This window comes from Choloepus didactylus, chromosome 12 (assembly GCF_015220235.1).
Source record: "Choloepus didactylus isolate mChoDid1 chromosome 12, mChoDid1.pri, whole genome shotgun sequence".
NCBI lineage: Eukaryota > Metazoa > Chordata > Mammalia > Pilosa > Megalonychidae > Choloepus > Choloepus didactylus.
In genome coordinates, this window is record NC_051318.1 from 81192627 (window position 1) to 81208708 (window position 16082).

Sequence of the window (16082 nt, forward strand, 5' to 3'; positions counted from 1 at the left end):
TACTACTGTTAAAATTAACTGTATTCAGTAAATAGGCAGTTTTTTTCCTAAACCAACATTCTGTTACTTGCTACTGTTTTTTTATGGCAGTGAACAGTTGTGTTTTGCTTAAACAACAGTTGTGAAATGTCTTGTGCTGACAATTGGTAAAAATGGAAATATCAACATTGTTTATGTAGAATTTTCAAGCCATAAATCAGTCAAAGGTACACACTGTTCTACAGTCTGCCTATTAAATATGAATGGGTTTTTCTGATTGGTGTGACATTTTCCTTGACATTGTCAAATAACAAAGACAATAATACCCATTTAAAAGTAAAACAGAATGAAATGTTCGTCGTTTTTGTCAAATTCAGAATAAATGATCCTTGTAAGAATAAAGCACTTTGCTACTCTCCAAATAGTCTAACAGTCAAGAGCACATTTACCACAAGTCATTAAAGTAATTTTGTTATGAGGGATTTTTTTTTTTGTACTAGTGACTTTTAGACTTTTTACTAAGAATGTGAAGTATTTTATTCTTCAAGCTGAAACTTACTTGGTCATAAATCAAAGTCACTGAATACTTTAAAAAATAAACTTGCCCTCAGAATTCCTTCCTTGAATCTGAGTCTCTTCCTTTTGTCAGACTCTTGGAACACAAGAGAACTAAAATCTGTTAACGGCCTACTATGTGGCAGGAATTTCACGTACAATGCCTTACTGAATAAATCTTTATAACAAACTTGTTATATTGTTACTCCCAACTATTAGGTGAGGTCATTGAAACTAAGGGTGGGTTCAAAATTGCCAGTGCTATATGGTTTTCTGTTTGCATGTTTTCCTGTCTGCTCTTTTATTATGGGTTTGTAGGGAGCAGGGCCTGCATGTTATATTCATTTGTTTTGCCAGGGACTTCTGTCACTCAGAAGTGAAGGCCTGGTGGCGGCCGAAAGCTCCGGATCATGTTGATCGGTATCTGAACAGCGATTCCGTTAACCATGAGTCTTTGGTCTTCTCACGTAACCCCGCTCAGCGACCCTAAAGTGAGGATAGCAAGTCCATATGGGATTGTGTGAGCGAAACATGCTGTGCATAGGTTGGCACAAATTAAAGTTTCCACAAATAGTGTTATTCTTATGCACTAAATAATTATTTGTTGAACTCTATTGAGGAAGATAAGGAAAGACTCCTGATTTTCACAAAGATTGGAACCAATGGAAGCAATCTTGAACGATAAAAAGTAATATCCTAAATGCTAGGTTAGGGAAGCCTTGTGCCAGGGCTCATTATGGCAGATTTTTATGAAACTAGAAGAAAAGCCTTGAAAGTGGTCTTTTTCCCTCAGTTTGGGAATATTCATTTCCACCTGTAGTCTATTACCAAAAGAAATATTGGTGGGGGAAAAGCACAAAGCATACAAGCATAATCTTTCATCTTTATGATTCTATATGGGGAACAACAATTTTCTAGGTCCTTTAAATGTTAGAAATATTTAAATGAGTGCGATCAAATAGGTGTGAATATTTAACAGAAATGAGGGCAACTCTGCCTAAAATGGGGTTTTCTTAATTGTGTATAAGAGTAAGGATAGATGTATTATATAAAACCATTTCTGCTGTGCTTTTGGATTTAAGAGTTGCTTAGTAGACTTGTACTTTTTAAAAATTAGAGACTAGTCTAATTTTCTACTGAACTTAATAATTCTATTTGCTCTTTTCTTCATTGATTTCCTAAAAACAAATCACAGGTTTAGTATCTTTGTGTACCTAAATTTTAAAGTTTTGTTTTCATGGAAAAGGAAATATATTGTCATTTGAAGAATTGTGTCTATTTCAAAAATTTATTTTGAATAACATTATAAATTATACTTAATATTTCTTCATATATTAGATATATGGGATATATTTATAGAGTTTATAACATTGAAATATGTATAGCAATTCAATAAATGTTGCATTCAAAGATAATGGTATGAATGCTGGGATTTACTGAAATGAAGACAAAAAAATAGAGACAGGAGTCAAATTTCTTTTTAAGATTCTCTTTTAACATCTTCCTGCCTGCTACTTTATTGGGAAGGAATAGTGTGGTAAGTGCTCAAATTGATTATCAGAGATTTTATTTGAATGTGCAATATTTATTTTATATCACAACTAAAATATCTTCTACCAATATCTTTTATATCTATAGTTATGTTCAATGAGAATTGATATGGCAGTTTGGGGACTCTGAGGCTGTATAAGGGTCATGCTAAAGGATATTTTTGTTCAAATTTTTGAAAATTCATTATGACTTATAGAAAAAAAAACAATATTTAATTGACCCTAATGTCCTATTTCACTAACCACTCTGAATAAACAGAGATTTACTATAGTCTGAATACTTTTCTGCATTTTTGTGGAAATAAATGAACAATCTACATAAAATGGGCTAATCAAATTTCTATGAAGCCAAAATGATACTGACTTCTCAGCCTTCTTCAAACATGTATGGCTTAAGCAGTCTTCAGTAAAATACCAGATTTGGTCTATTTCAGTGAGCTGAGGAGCAGGAAGTATGACAGAACGTTAGAAAGACTAAATAACAATTAAGTACTAACAGCCAGTTTAACTGAGAGGAGTCAGGAGGAATATTTTCGTTTTTAAGATTTTGAATCTGCAATTTAAAAATATTTACTATGAAAAAGTCAAACATATACAGAAGTAGAGTGTAATGAACCATCTATATCCATTGCAAGATGAAAGAATTATCTAGATACTGCCACCATTGCCTCATCCATTGCTTTTCTAATACTGTTTCATTCAAGTATTTCAAATAAACTTCTAAGTCACTTGTCATTTCATCCATGTATCTTTGGATGTATATATTTCCAAAAACTGTGGTCAGTTGTTACATATTCAGAAGGCCATTTTTGTAACTGACAAAATTAATAATTTCCTTGTTATCATCTAATATCCAGCCACATTTAAAGTTGCTTATTTAAATCAAGATCCAAAGCAAGTCTATAAATTGCATTTGCTTTTTATGTCTTTTATCTTTTTAATCCAATGCAGTCCCTCCTTTCTTATGTCACTAACTTGTTGAAAAGCTTGGGTCAGTTATTTATACAATATCCTAATTTCTGGTTTTGTCTCTATTTTTTCATGGTATCATTTAGCATGTTCCTACATTTCCTATAAAGAGGAAGTTAGCTATAAGATCTTGAGTAGATTCAAGTTCAACTTTCTTTTCCCAAGAATATTTATTGGTAGTTCTGAACATTTCATCTTATATTACAAAGTCAGTATATAATATCTCATTTTACCACTTTTACTATTGTTAAGATTGAATTGTAGGATCAGACTGTCATATCCTGAACCCCCATTGTAAAGTTTCCCATCAATCCTTTATCTAATGGTTTTATTCACTAGAGAACTTTGCCTGAAACAGTTATTTCATTGGGGTTAAGAATAATGTTTCTCAAATGCTATCATGCTTTCCACATTTATTGACTGATTTTTTTTCTTTCTATAAAGAATAACATTTCATACTCAGATTTATCTGTTGGGTTGTCTTGAAATTCAGCTTATTTAGAAAAGACAGGATAAATACTGACTTCTTTACGTTGTCTTTTTTTCATGCTCTATGGTTTATGAATATAGTTTTGGGGTCTGGGGTCTTTTTATTTCAATATGTGTCAATCCATTGTAATTATTATCTTGCTGATGATCAAATTGCCCCTAAAGTGCCCAATGGAAGCTGCTTCTTAAGGGGTCCTGTGTTCTTTATATTTTTATTTTATTTATTATTTCCCAAACTTAATAGAGGTATAATTGACATTTAGCAAACTGCACATATTTGTAACATTTGATGTTTCCATGTATGTATTCATGAAATCATCACCACAATCAAGAGAATGAGAACATCAAGAGAAAACTGCCATCACTCCTGAAAGTTTCCTTGTGCTCCTTTGTAGTCCCTCCTTCCAGACTCTTACTGCCAGACTTCCTCTCATTCAAACCCTGTCCCCAAGCAACTATTGATCTGTTTTTTGTCTCTGTAGTTTTGCCTTACAGAGAATTTCACATAAATGAAATTATATAGTACATAGTCTTTTGTTTGACTTCTTTCACTAAGCATGATAGTTTTGAGATTCATCAATCTTGTTATGTGTGTTGATATTTCATCCTTATTGCTGTATAATATTCTGTAATGAGGATATAGCATATTTGTTTATACATTCACCAGCAGATGGACATTTGAGTTGTTCCCAGTTTTTGGAATATTAAAGTAAAGCTACAACGAACCAGAGTGTCCAAATTTTTGTATGGACATATGCTTTAATTTCTGTTGGGTAAATATCTAGAAATGAAATTGCTAGAGTATATGGTAGATGTATGTTTTAACTTTTGCAGGAACTGCTAAAGTGTTTTCCAAAGTGACGGTACCATCTTACATCCCCATCCACAGTGTATGAAAGTTACAGGTCTTCAACATTTTCATGAGTATTTGGGTGGAATATTGAGTCACGCTCTCCACAAAGACATGTTCAAATCCTAACCTCTGGTCTTGTGGACTCATGTGAATAGGATCTTTGAAGATCCTATTTAGATGAGGCCAACTTAGCCATACATGACTGGAGTCCTTATAAACAAGAAGTTCAGATGTGGTTAGTCAGTAGACATCAGAGGAGAAACAAGAAGTGGAAACGAGAAGGAGACAGTTTTCACCACATGAAGGAGCAGAAATTAAACCAGCACCAGAAAACTACAGACTCCTGGAGAAAGCATGGTCTGGTGAACTTGATACTGGACTTCTAGACTCCAAACCTGTGAGACAATAAGGTCCTTTGATTTAAGGTAACCAGTGTGTGGTGTTTTTCATAACACCCCTGGCAAACTAAGACAACTTGGTATAGTCAATCTTATTAATTTCAGAATCCTAATAGGTATTTACTCTTTCTAATAGGTTTGCATTATGGTTTTAATTTTTATTTCCCTGATGACTAATGCTATCATTGTTTCATGTACTTATTTGCGATAACTTCTTTGATGAAGTGTCTGCTCAAATCTTAACCCATTTTTTAATTGGCTTGTTTATTTTCTTATTTTTGAGTTTTGAGAATTCTTTATATCTGGAAACAAGGCCTTTATCAGATATGTGTCATGCAAACATTTTCTGTCAGTCTGTGTTTAGTGTTTTCATTCTCTTAAAGGTGTCTCTAAAAATAGACCTAACTTTCTTCCTACCTCACTCTCTCCCTCCCTCCCTCCCTTCCTTCTATTTCTTGTCATTTTGATGAACTCTAACTTTTAATTTGTTCTCTTATGGACCATGCTTTTCTATTGTATCCAAGAAATCTTTTTACAAGCTTTTTTTTTTCTTTATTAGAGAAACAAGCATGCATAAGATATAGGATTCCCATAAACCAACCCATCACCAACACATTGCATTGGTGTGGAACATTTGTTACAATCATTGATACCATATTTGTATAATTGTACTATTAATTAAAGTCCAAGGTTTAATTGAGGGTTCACTGTTTGTGTAGTGTAGTTCCATGGGTTTTCAAAAAATTATTATTCTGTAACCATATATGCAATATTATTCCTTTTGTGTCTGGCTTATTTCACTCAATGTGGTGTCATCAAGGTTCTTCCATGTTGTCACGAGTACTAGGACTTCATTCCTTTTTTATGGCTGAATAATAGTCCATTGTATTTATATAACACATTTTATTTATCCATTCATTGGCTGATGGACAATTCATTATCAACATGTAGAGGCAGACATTAAGCTAGCAAGAGAAAATTACAGAGTCTGGGAGTAAACAAGGTACTGAAGATGTTTCCCTACATTTTCTTCTAGCAGTTTAATAGTTCTTATATTTAGGTCTTTGATCCATTTTAAGTTGATTTTTGTGTATGGTGTGAGGTAGGGAGGCCTCTTCTTTTTTTCCTTAAACAAATGGAGATCTAGTTTTCCTAGCACCAATTTTTAAAAGACCATTCATTCCCAAATGTGTGGTCTTTGCCACCTTGTCAAAAACCAGTTGGCCATAAATGTGACAGTTTATTTCTGAGCTCTCAATTCTATTCCGTTGTTCTATATGTCTGTTCTTGTGCCAGGACCATGCTGTTTTGATTGATTACTGTGGTTTTGTAATAAGTTTTAAGATCGAGAAAGGTAAGCCCTCCAACTTCATTATTCCTTTTTCAAGATGGCTCTAGTTATTTGGGATCACTTACCCTTCCATATAAATTTGATGATTGGCTTTTCCATTTCTGCAAAGAAGGTGGTTGGAATTTTGATTGGGATTGAATTTAATCTATAAATTACTTTGGAAAAGATTTATATCTTAATGATATTTAGTCTTCTAATCCATGAGCATGGAATATCTTTCCATTTATTTAGGACTTCTTTAATTTCTTTTGGCAGTGTTTTGTAGTTTTCTGAGTACAAGTCCTTTACATCCTTGGTTACATTTATTCCTTGATATTTGATTATTTTAGTAGGTATGAATGGAATCTTTTTCTTGATTTCTTTTTCTGATTGTCTATTGCTTATGTATAGAAACACTGCTGACGTTTGGGTGTTGGTCTTTTACATCACCACTTTGCTGAATTCAGTTGTTAGCTCTAGGAATTTTGTTGTGGATTTTTCAGGGTTTTCTGCATAAAGGATTATATCATCTGCAAATAGGGAATATTTTACATCTTCCTTTCCAATTTGGACACCATTTCTTTCTTTTTCTTGCCTGAAAGCTCTGGCAGGAACTTCCAATACAATGTTGAATAACAATGTTGACAGTGGGCATCCTTGTCTTGTTCCTGATCTCAGAGGGAAAGCTTTCAGTTTTTCACCCTTAAGTAAGATGTTAGCTGTGGGCTTTTTGTATATGTCCTAATGTTGGAGGAGTTCCTTCTATTCCAACTGTTCTAAGAGTTTTATCAAGAAAGGGTGCTTCCCAAAGCATGAGCAATGAAAGAAGAAATAGATAAACAGGATCTACTCAAAATTGAATAGTTTACTGCATCAAAGGACTTTGTCAAGAAAGTAAAAAGGCAGCCTGTGCAATGGTAGACAATATTGGAAACCACATACCAGATAAGGGTTTAATATCCAGAATGTATAAAGAGATCCTATAACTCAACAATAAAAAAGACAGACAACCCAATTAAAAAATGGGCAAAAGGCATGGACAGATACTTTTCCCAAGAGGAAATACAAGTGGTTCAAAAACATATGAAAAGATGCTCAACCTCACTAGCTATTAGAGAAATGCAAATCAAAACACCTATTAGGGAAATGCAAATCTCACACCTGGTAGAATGACCATTATCAAAAAAACAAAACTACAAATGTTGGAGAGGATATGGAAAAATAGATATATTCATTCACTGCTGGTGGGAATGTAGACTGGTGCAAACACTCTGGAAGGCAGTCTGGCAGTTCCTCAGGAAGCTAAATATAGATTTGCCATATGATCCAGCAAATTACTAGGTATATACTCATAGGAAGTGAAAGCAGGAAAACTAATGAACATTTTCACACTGATGTTTATAGTGGCATTATTCACAAGTGCCAAGAGTTGGAAACAACCCAAATGTCCATCATTGGAATAGTAGATAAACAAACTGTGATATATACATTCAATGGAATATTATGTGGCTGTAAGCAGAATAAAGTCATGATGCATACAACAATGTGGATGAACATGGAAGACACTATGTTGAGTGAAATAAGCCAGAAACAAAAGGACAAATACTGCATGGTCTCACTAATAAGAACTAACAATAATGAGAAAACTCTGAGAGTTAAAGTTGAGAACAAGGTTTTCAGGAGATAGAAAGAGGGTAGAGATTGGGCACTTGATGCTGAAGGAATACAGAACTTTCAACAGAATTGATTGTAAAGATCCAGAAAGTGATAGCACAATACTATGTGATGGTAGCACAATATTGGAAGTATAATGAAAAAGCTGAGTGTGAGTGTGGTTCAAAGAGGAAGGCTAGGGGTATCTATGATACTGGAAGGAAAGATAGAGGATAAAAACTGGTTTTATATAACTTAATGAAACTTAGAGTGGACAATGATGGTGATTAAATGTACAACATAAGAAAGTTTTTACTTGAGGGAGAACAAGCAAATGTCACCATTGCAAGGTGTTAAAAATGGGATGGTATATGGAAAAGGTATAATCAATGCAAACTAGGGCCTATAGTTAACATTAACTTTGTAGTATTCTTTCATTAATTGTAACAAAGGCAATATACCAAAGCTAAAAGTCAGTAAGAGGGGGATATAAGGGAGTGGTATGAGATTCTTGTTGTTTCTTCTTTTTATTTTTTCTTTTTTTCCCCCTCCTCTTCTTGCTTTTCAGAAGGAATAGAAATGTTCTCATATAGATTGTGGTGGTAATGCATAACATGTGATTATACCAGGAACCATTGATTATACACTTAGGATGGATTGTATGGTGTGTGAATACAACTATTTAAAAAATAAACAGAAGGATACAAGTGCTGGAGAAGATGTGAAGAGAGAGCTATAGCTATTCAGTGTTGGGAGGGAAGTAGGATGGTGCAGCCCATCTGGAGGACAGTGTGGGGGTTCCACAGGAGGCTAAGTATAGGGTTCCCACATGATCCTGTAATCCTCTTATTATACAAAGACTTGGAGAAACTAAAAGCAGGGACACAATTAGACATTTGCACACTGGTGTTTATGGCATTATTCACAATTTGCAAAGAATGGAGGTGGTCTAAGTTTACACTGAATGATGAATGGAAGGATGAAACATGGTGTATAAATATGACAAATATTGAGTGGCTGCAAGATAGACTGAAGTTGTGAGGCATGCAACTAGGTGAATGAACCTTGCAAATATTATGTTAAGTGAAATAAGCCAGAAACAAAAGGAAAAATAATGTATGGTCTCACTAATATAAACTAACAATAATGAATGAACTCTGAGAATTGAATTAGAGAGCATAGGTTATCAAGGGATTGAAAACAGGCAGAGATTGGTCAGTTGATGACTAAGGAGTACAGAATGTTCAAATAAGGCAAGCTGTAAAGGTTTCTCAACTGTTCTCACTGTTATTTCTAAATTCTGAGATGCTGTGCTCTTTTGGTATACCCAGTCATTTCCTGGAACATTGGCTATCTGTGTGTCACCTGAAACTCAGAGTTAGAGTTCTACAGCTCTGAAAGTTGGCATTATTCCATACAACTGATAAATAAGTGGAAAAAGAAATCAGACTTTATTTAGAGATATGAATGAAAAGGATCTGGTTAGGTCTAAGATAAATCAGAATACAGGGCAAAGGATGATATTGTCTGTATTTTAAAACTTCAACTTCTCTGTGAGACCAAAGGAAGAGATGTTTACTTGGTCCAAAATTATATTTTCTGTTGCACACTATCTAATTATCCTGTCTGGTCGGTTTATTTAAACAACGTAATTACAGGGAATCTAGAATAGAGAATGACATCTTACTTTTCTGTACAGGTAAATATAATACCCAGTTACATCCCAAACTATTTTGGGCAGAAAATAAAAAAAGTATTTGCAAAGTCTCCTTGAAATGCTGAGGAAAAATGTGGAATTATTAAACTTCCACACCTGGGGAATTCCTGATATTTCCTCAAGCATTAGGAACTCCCAATTTAATAAGCCAAGCCCTCAATCTTGAGGCTTGCCCTTATGAAAATTATTTCTGCAATAACAAAGGTAGGCCTGCTTGTATTTATGTCTGAGAATAACCTCCAGAGAGCCTCTTTTGTTACTCAGATGTGGCCTCTCTGTAAGCCAAATTCTGCAAATAAATTCACTGCATTACTCCCTACATGGGACATGTCTCCCAGGGGTATGTGTCTTCCTGGCAATGTGAGATATAACTCCCAGAGATGAGCCTGGCCCTGGAATTAGGGTATTAAGAATGCCTTCTTGACCAAAAGGGGAAAAATAAATGGAACAAAATTAAGTTTCAGTGGCTAAGAGATTTCAAATAGATGTGTGAAGTTATTCTGGAAGTTACTGTTATGCAAGCTTTAGCCAGATGTTGCAGACTACTACAGTATTCCAAGCCTCAACCAACAATATTTGTGAAAACCCTACAGAGTGCTCTGTGCCCTAAGTCTCTATAGAAGTTTTTCTTAGTAAGTTTATTCTTTCAGAAACTTCTGGCCTCCAGATTGATCCTATGACAGATAAGCCCTGAAACCAAGAGTTACCAGTCTCTCCAAGAATATCAACAAGTTTCATTCCTCTACCCCATAAGGTCAACACCCCTTTCCAGCACAAAGAAGCTAAAATGGTCATTGTCTAAATATCCATGAAGACTGAGAGAATGATCAAATGAGAGGAAGGAGGTGTAACTGAGAAATTAGGATTTAACAAAAGACTGTGACTACTGTCTCATTATATAGCTACTTCTTTTTGGTGTCTGTTTTAGAATAGCCAGAAGGAAATACCTGAAGTTGTTGAACTGCAATCCAGTAACCCTGATCTTTGATAATGATTGTATAACTAGATAGCAAAAACCAACCAACTAACGAACAAAAACAATCAGTTGCCCATGTTTGTATGTATCTACTTCTGGATGTTTCGTTCTGTCCACTGATTTTATATATGCGTGTGTGTGTGTGTGTGTGTGTGTGTGTGTCAGTACTAAATTTCCTTGGTCAACCTTCTATCTCAAGTCTTAAAATTGTGTACACAGCTTTGCGCAGTGGCAGTATTGAAGCCAATGAGGTTTATGTGAGGCGCTATTATAAGAAAAAAAGAAAATTGTGTATAGTGCAGTACTAGTGGTCAATAAGGTCAATCAGGAAGGTCGGTGGTGGGTAAGGGGTATGGGATGTTTGGGGTTTTCTTTTTTCTTTGTATTTCTTTTTCTGGAGTAATGCAAATGTTCTAGAAATGATCATGGTGATGAAAGCAAACTATGTGATGGTATTGTGAACCAATGATTGTGTACTTTGGATGGGTTGTATGGTGTGTGAATATATCTCAATAAAATTGCAGTAAAAAACAATAACAAAAAAGAAAGGGTTTTGTACTTTGTCAACTGCTTTTTTCTGCATTGATTGAGATGACTATGTGGTTTTTTAACTTCAGGCTGTTAATGTGGTGTATTACATTGATTTTCTTATGTTGAGGCAACCTTGCATATGAGGGATAAATCCCACTTGGCCATGGTGTATGATTCTTTTTATCTGATGTCAGATTCATTTTGCTAGTATTTTGAGAGGATTTTTGCATTTAATTCATAAAAGATATGGGTTCATAGTCTTCTTTTCTTGTGGTATCTTTATCAGACTTTGGTATGAGGGTAATGCTGGAGATGAGTTTTCCCTCCTCTTCAATTTTGAGGAAGTTCGTACAGAATTGGAGTTAAGTCTTCTTGAAATGTTTGGTAGAATTCTACTATGAAGCCATCTTGTCCTAGGCTTTGTTTGTTGGGAGGTTTTTGATTAGTATTTCAATCTCTTTATTAGTAATTGGTTTGTTGAAATCTTCTGTTTCTTCTTGAGTCAATGTAAGTAGTTTGTGTTTCTAAGAATTTGTGCATTTCTTCTAGGTTATCTAATTTATTAGCAAACTGTTGTTCATAGTATCTTCTTATAATCCTTTTTATTTCAACAGGGATGGTAGTAATGTTCTTCTTTTCATTTCTAATTTTCATTGCTTATCTCCTTCTCTTTTTTCCTTTGTCAGTCTAGGTAAAGGATTGCTGATTTTATTGATCTCTTCAAACAACTAACTTTTGATTTTGTTGATTCTATTGGTTTTGTTGTTGTTGTTATTTATTTCATTTAACTCTGCTCTAATCTTTGTTATTTCCTTCATTCCACTCACTTTGAGTTTAGTTTGCTCTTTTTTATCTAGTTCTTCCAGTTTTGAGGTTAGGTTTCTGATATGAGGTCTTTCTTCTTTTTTAATGTAAGTATTTAGAGCTATAAATTTCCTTCTCAGCACTGCCTTCGGTGGGCTCCGTAAGTTTTGGTATGTTGCATTTTGATTTTTATTTGCCTCAAGATATATACTAATTTTGCTTCTGATTTTGTTTTTAACCCATTGGTTGTTTAAGAGTATATTTTTTAATTTCCACATATTTGTGAATTTTCTAGCTTCAATCTATTGTGGTTGGATAACAGGGGTGGTTTATGATTTCCATATTTTTGAATGTATTGAATCTTGTTTTCTGACCCAGCATATGGTCTATCATGGAGAATGATCCATGGACACTCAAAAAGAATGTATATTCTGATTTTGTGGGGTGCAGTTAGTTCTGGTTGTTGCAGTGTATCATTCAAGTCCTGTGCTTCCTCATTGATCTTCTGACTAAATGTTCTATCCATTATTGAGAGTGCTGTGTTAAAGTCTCTTACTATTAATTTAGAACTGTCAATTTCTCCTTTCAAATCTGTCAGTATTTGCTTCATTTATTTTGGTGCTGTGCATATTCACATCTTTTGCTAAGTTTGGGAAGTTCTTTGTCATTATTTCACTATTCCTTATGCCCCTTTCTCTCTTTCTTCTCCTTCCAGGACTTCTGTAATGCATATACTGGTGTGCTTGATGTTGTTTCATAGCTGTCTTAGGATGTTTTAACTTTTAGTAGTTCTTTTTTTTTTTTTTTCTCCTTCTCAGTCTAACTCATTTTAAGTGTCTTGTCATCAAGTTCACTGATTCTTTCTTCTGCCAGCTCCATTCTGCTCCTGAAATCCTCCTGGGAATTTTTCATTTCAGTTATTGTGGTCTTCCACTCCAGTAGTTATGTTTGGTTCATTTTTAAAATTTCTGTCTCTTCACTTGGACTCTCATATTGCTGATTCATTGTTTTCCTAATATCCTTTAGTTTTTTTTCTCTGTACTTTCCTTCATCTCCTTGAGTATTTTTAATATCATTTTTTAAAGGCTTTGTATGGTATGTCCACATTCTTGTCTTCATTGGTCTTTTCTGTATTTTCATCCTCTTCCTTGGATGGGTCATCATTTTCTATTTCTTTGTTTGTCTTTTACTCTTGTGGCACACTGTACATTTTGATATTTTAAAATAGTGACTCTGGGATTTATTCCCTTAGATATATACTTCTTGGTTTTGTAACCAGCTGGTGATGAGATAGAGATTTTCTTGAGATTCAGCTTTCCTAACAGGAAGGTCTACCCAAAGCAAATGCAGTGTGCAGGATTTTCCCACTTTCTGGGCCTGTGTCTTTTCCTGAGCTTTGCTTGTTGCTTGATTTGGAGCTCCCCTGTTTACAGGCGTTTGGGTGTCCCCTTTGTTTCCCAGGAGACAGACCTCCTCTTCTGGGTGTTTGAAGCTAGCAGGACTTTTTTCTAGACTGTTCACCTCTATAGATTTTTGTACGCTTTCCATTGTCTCAGTTTGCTTTTGCTTGGGGCAAATTCTGGGAGGGGGCTCACTCCAGAGAGGACTTACCCAAATCAGTCTTTCCAAGCCAAATCAGGGCCAAGGACCCATGACGTGGGGCATGGACCAACTCTGAAGTGCCCTGGGAAGGGAACGAGGAAGGGCCCAGAAGCTTTCCCGACTGTCCGGCGCTGCCCCGCTCGGTCCCCGGTTCCCGGCCGGCGAGGGGAAACAGGGAAGGAGAGAGAGAGATGCAGACTGCGCGAACTAACCTGGTCATGAATCACGACTCGAACCACACGGCAGTTGTGAAAGCAAGCCCTTTACTACAGCTAGATGAACATTCTGTGTTACTGGTTCCCACACGGGGCACGGCGCCTCGTGGGAGAGCAGCCTTGATGTGGCCGTCAGGCACGGCTCCTTGTGGGCTGTCTCACCCTACCCTGTCCGGGTAAGACCTTTTATACACAATTAACAACCAATAAGCTTCTAGGCTAGTATCGCGTATACAGGATTTCGATTGGTAGGAGCGGGTGGCGGATACATGCGTCACTATGCGGAAACAGGATGCAGGCGCCATCTTGGCTCACTCGATGGGCGGGGGTAACTCTAGAGCAGGCTGCAGTGCATACGCTAGGCCCGATTCGGGAGGCGGCTTTCCACATCTCCCCCTTTCTTATTTATTTTTGACCCAGTGTCTCCAGTGATGAGCGTGCTCCCGTGAACCCAAATGGTTCACAACCTCTTTGGTGCTTTGGGGAGTCTGGACTAGGCCTCAGCCATCCAGCGGCGGAGCCTCTAGCACCAACCAGAATGCTCACGTCATATGGAGACCGGAGAGTCCGTAAGCTGGAAGCAACGTGACTCTCCCTGCAGTGCTTTGCCTGGCAACTGGGGAACAACGACGGGGGCAGGAACAGCAGTAACCAGAGTCGGGGGTGTCACTAGGTGTCTCTGTGCAATGGCTAGGGTCCAGTCTGGCCACAACTAGGACTCTGCCCTAGAGACCCACCTGAGACAAAATTATGACTACTGGTGTCGCCTTTTACACCCGAGAAACAGCCATGCGATTCGCTACAAATTTTGCTCCAAAGCGCCCCACCTGAGGCGACCAGGAAGGGGTATGGTTAATAAATCGGTCACTATCGGGGGTAACAGAGGTGGGAGTCATAGCCATCATAGTGGTAACACGCAATTGCTGCTGCGCTTGAAACAGGCGTTCTAGCAAACATTTAACAACGACTAATCCCACCAATAATCCCACTGCAATGAGGATCCAATTAGTTAAATTGGGCCAAGAGAACCAGGAAGAAACACTGTGCAATAGTTTCTGTAGAACCTCGCCTAACCCGGAGAGATCGACTTTAACGGGTTTTAACTTGATCCCCCCAATTGTGTCTAAACTAGATTCCACCTGTTGGGAGAGATTAACAAATTCAGGAAAATATGACCTTTTCAGCCAATCAGAGACTCTGGAAATGCTTCCGGTCACGTTGGCCCTGACAGGAGTGACACAGAGTTTAACCGTAAGCCACCGGGTGTCACATGTTTGCTGAAGCACTCTCCAGAGTCCATCTATTTCCAGTCCAAGTTCATCTATCTCCGCTTGGAGTTTCTGAATGGCCTGGAAATTTAAGTTCAGCATCTGATTGTGGCGGCGTAGCACGTCTCGGGTAAGGTTGACCAAGCCATTTACCGTTTCCATCGTTATGGCGAGCTGCCGATCTGTCCATGCTTGTAGCACAGCCTGCCCGATCGTTGGGACAAACAAAGAGGAAGCTACACTGGCAGCATTCGATAGCCATTCTTTTATGCCTCTTGGACGCCTAGACTTAGAGAAGGGGATATTGTTAAGTGAAACAACTTGAGAAACAGGGCCAACCCAGTCGGTTGCCTTGACGGGGAGCCAGACATAACTTGGGCGATACACTAGGATAGCGGGGCGGCGAGGCATCCGGGTCTTTGGAACGGTTGCAGACTGTAGGAGCAAGCCCTGGAAGGAAAAGGCACCTTTGAGTCTCCTTTTTACTCAAGATCCCTTCACAAGACTGGCGGCTCTTCCCTGTAACGTTAAGAAATTCAAGCAAGACTCTCTTACTTAACTCGCCATTACCAGTTTCACAAGTAGCATTCGCCGCAACTGTGGTGTTGACAACCTTGACAGAGAGGTTAGCAAAAGAGAGGATCAGTGTGTCATTGGTGAGGGGGAAGGACTCATTGAAGCTTGTGGAGGAAATATAGTTCCACTAAAAAGAAAAAGGCAGATTAGAAGGATTGCTATAGGAGAGCAAAGAACAGAGTTACCGATCCTCTTTTTGGGCAACCGCGGGGTGGTCAGTCCTACTATTATCGTCTTGTCGGTCGTCGCCATCATCAGCAGGGTCGGAGGCTTGGTCTAATGGTTCAGGTTGTATATTCGTTGGCGTTTCTGACAGCTGTTCCTTGGCTTCTTCAGGTGATGTCACGGTTCTCACCAGTCTTTCCGGAACCCACACTGGTTGACGTCCTGGTTCCTGGGGAAAAACACAAACAGAGCCTCTGGCCCAGCTGAGCACCGGGTCAGGGCCTTTCCACTGCCCCGACAGGACATCCTTCCAACGGACTAGACCTCTATGTGGAGGACTCGGGGTGGTGTGTTGCAGGGCAGGTGTCATTCCTTGTGAATTTTCGTTTAAAAAATTATATGTGAGCAAGGCTACAGACAGTCGAGCTTTTGGGGACAGGCCGTGGCCTATA